Source organism: Malurus melanocephalus, unplaced genomic scaffold, assembly GCF_030028575.1.
Source record: "Malurus melanocephalus ecotype Western Australia unplaced genomic scaffold, MMel_1.1 scaffold_103, whole genome shotgun sequence".
Lineage (NCBI taxonomy): Eukaryota > Metazoa > Chordata > Aves > Passeriformes > Maluridae > Malurus > Malurus melanocephalus.
This window is the reverse complement of record NW_026623335.1, coordinates 1,561,901-1,565,616: the sequence shown is the minus strand read 5'-3', so window position 1 is coordinate 1,565,616 and position 3,716 is coordinate 1,561,901.

The following is a 3,716-nucleotide window of genomic DNA, read 5'->3' as shown; positions in this document are numbered from 1 at the left end:
TCTTGGGAGGGAGACGGCCGAGGGCCCCGTACCGGAGATTGCCCCAAATCTGGTGTTTTTTAAGCAGGCGCTTCAGTTTCTGCCAGYGAAACGTGGATGTGCGTAGGCTCGCATTGCTGTGGCTTGTGGAATTGTTCTCCTTTTTGGCTTTTTGTCTTCTTTTCTTTTCTTTTTTACGTTTTCAGAGAGAGAGAGAGCAAGGGGACTGAGTAGCATGGGCTTTGCTTTTCCCCTCTTGAAGTGAATTTTTGAGAACTTGATTTGGCCTTGACTCCACTTACCGATTAGTCAAGAGCACTCGTTTGAAAACTTGGTGGCGTGTTCGCTCCAGATTTAACTTAGGATCCCAGTTTTCTCGTTCTCAGATCCATTTGAAGCACATAGTACTGCGACAGCAACGGTGTGCTTTGTCCTTTTTTTATTATTTTCTTTTAGTTCAATGGACTCCGTAACAATACGATTCACTGTTTGAGCACCTGTCAAACTCGTGACAGGCTTGCGTGCCCGTTCCACCTTTGCCATGGCGGCGGCCCTGAACAGCAGGCACTCTGTTTTGGGGCTGGATCTGGGGCTGGACTGGGCTGCTCTGGTTCTTGTCATTCAACACATTTTGATAGCGCTCCTCAGGCTCGCGTATGGATCCYGTCTGGCTAATAGCAGCCAACAGGGACTTCTGCAGAAATGTTTTTGCTTAAAATAGACTGGTGACTTCTTTTCACACAACTGACAAGTCTAAAACCGGGATGAAGGAGGAGTTAAAATACCTGCTGATGCTGCGTTTATCAGGAGAACTTTGGTAACACCTTTGAGTCATGCACTGTGAAGTAAAGGATGGTGTCCATCTCGTACACGGTTCTATATTTTTAGATTTGGGGAGCAACTGCTGATTTGGATGACCCTTCTTACTGGGGAGATACTGAGAGGATGACCTCAATAACAAATGGAAACAAGTGCCTTAGTTCAACTCTCCTTATGTTACATTTTGCACCACATTTCTCAAGTATTTATAATTTATTCAGCTTTTTTGCTACATATTTTTCTGTATTTGTATGTTGTTGGGAAAGGACTTTGTTGTGCACACAGCTGGACTTTATGGCGTTGGACACTTGAATTGATTTTATAGTCTTTACTCTTGCACTGCAGGCCTGGAGGTTGACTACTACTCGTGTCCCAAGTCTTGAAATCAAGCAAAAACTACCAATGCAAATGGATTTGTAAGAATAAAAAAAAGTTTTAAAAAAAGCCATAAAGCTCACCATTACACTTTTTTTTTTTTTTATACTACAGGAAACTTCACAGTTTTGCAACCTGATTGTGTCCCGAYGCTGTTGTGTGTTGACCAGGGACGATCCCTGGTCAGTCCCTACAGTCTGTCAAGGGCTGTAGCTGAAAATGACTCCTGTCCTGACAGAGCCGTGTGGCCAGTCGCCTTTTAAGTCCACGACAGCCCCTTATGAAGGCATCTTGAGCTGAGCTGTAGTGTGAGGAAGCTTTACTAGGATGGGTGGAAAATGGGTGGATTTTGGTGAAGTTTTTTTCTGTCTCTTTTGCAACTTTGACTCTACTTGTTTTCTATTGATACAGTATCTCAAAATATGGGTTAGCTTTTGTTAATGAAACAATATGTGAGACATTGCCAGAATGCAGAAAATACCCTGACATGGATGTATGTTCTTCAGTAAGACCTTGGAATGTCATTTCCTTTTCTAAAACAGAGCATACTGTGAGATTTCTCAGGTCTTCATTTTCTCTGAAGACGTAAAACATCATGAAGGCCATTATGGCAACATTAGGAAAAAACAGCTTATTTATGGAATTCCCTGGACTKGAAAATATTTTCAAGCTGACAGATAACCTTCCTTTTGAGATAGCTGGAACAGACCCAGAGCTAAAGGCAGGGCATCTATTGGGGGAAAGACGTGAAGCAGGGGGAGCTTCATACCCCAGGTCCTGCAGTTCTGCTCACATGCGCACTGCTGCTGAAACAGCCCATCCTCCCTCCTCCCCAAAAAGCCAATAYATAAACCACAGTGTGAGAATACAGCCAGAGACAAGGAGGTGTTTAATTCCTTCAGAAACCATTCTGCTGTTAGACTGTATCAGTTGCTTTGACAGTGGGGAGAGCGAAAGCTCTGTACAGGCAAACAGAAGTTCATACTGTTGTCCTCCACGTTACATGTGATCTCCCGCCCAAAAAGTTTTAAGGGAGAATAGTGAACTCTTCTACTTCTCTACAGAAGTTTGTTTTAAATCTGTCATGCATTACCAGATTACAGGATGTTACATGGGATAAATGGTATGATTTAGCCTTTCTTCAGATTGCTGCATCAATGAAATAGTGTGCTCTTAAGCTGATGTGTGATCCTAACAGTGCCAAGATTGACCCTTCATTTARGCACAATGTAATGTTTGGGATTTCTGGAGCCCATTCTCTATTCTGTACTTTGTTTATTAGTTGCCTCAGAGAAGAAGGAAACATTGCCAGAAAAAGGAGGGGAGAGATCTCTCCTTAGCAGAATTTAAAGGAGCAGCCATATGGTGACGGCTGTGTCCGGGCACAGGTGGTACCATGAAGAATCCTGGCTAGCTGTGCCTGTTGATAGAGGTTTGGAAATGTTCTTTGGTGTGCTGTAAACATCAGCATCCAGAACATGTAATGTYTCCGTGTGCTTTTCAGATGTGTGACCTGAAATTCAAGATGCAAGAAAGCACTTGCTGAGGCTAGATAGCAAATTCTGAGTGCTTCAGAAAATCGGTGCCCATCAAAAATCCTGCCAACTGTGTTAATCAAAGCACAACATTTTTGTGCTTTGATACCTGGTAAAGCGCTTTTATTTGGTATTTTTGTGAAAGGAAGGGGGARAGCTCTAGATGAGAATCAGACATASTTATTTTTTAATAGACAGGACATTTCTGTGCTTTTAAAATTTTACAGAAGCATAGATTTCCAAAGCAGGATTCAAAGACAGCCTGCTCACAGTTGTCTGTGAGCTGAGGTTACTRAGGGCTATGGAAATGCAAGGCTTGATCAAAGATTACAGTGGGCAGCAGTGTAAAAATGCWACTGGACCATGTGTGTACTGAAGGCTTGCAAGCCCACATCAGCAAAACCCAGGGCTGCTGCTCCTGGTCATAGGTTGAGACACATGGCATAATTACAACATTATTCTCAAAGGAATATAATAAAAATGAAGTAGTTTTAGTTCTGTTAAAGTCTAAAGGCCAGTAGAGTAAAATATTAAGTGAAGCATTCTTCCTGTTTAGTTGCATTACTGTTACTGTGTTTAATAAAGATTCAAAGCATAACTTTTGGAGGTTATGCTTATAACTTTTGGAGCTCATAAATATGCTCCCTCACCTAACTTAAATAAGAAATGGTATAGATTTACTGCACTTTTGGAAAAACTCCTGCTCCAAAGATTTTAATTTTATGCAGATTTCTGTTCCCCCACCATGGATTAAGGATTTAGGGGAGGAATAGCTGCCAAATGGTTTTATAGGGGTATATAAACCAAAAARGTTTAATACAGTTGCAACTCTGTAGGGGTAACTGTGAAGGATATTAAAGTTAAATCTTCCTTGAGCAATTTTTTGCCATGTACACTTACTTTTAAATTCAGATTTAAGTGCTTCAGAAAAGGACTGTGAAGCTAAATTTACTTTGGTGTCATGAAGATCTGCAAGCTTGCATGAAAACTACTTCTGTTTTATTTAAA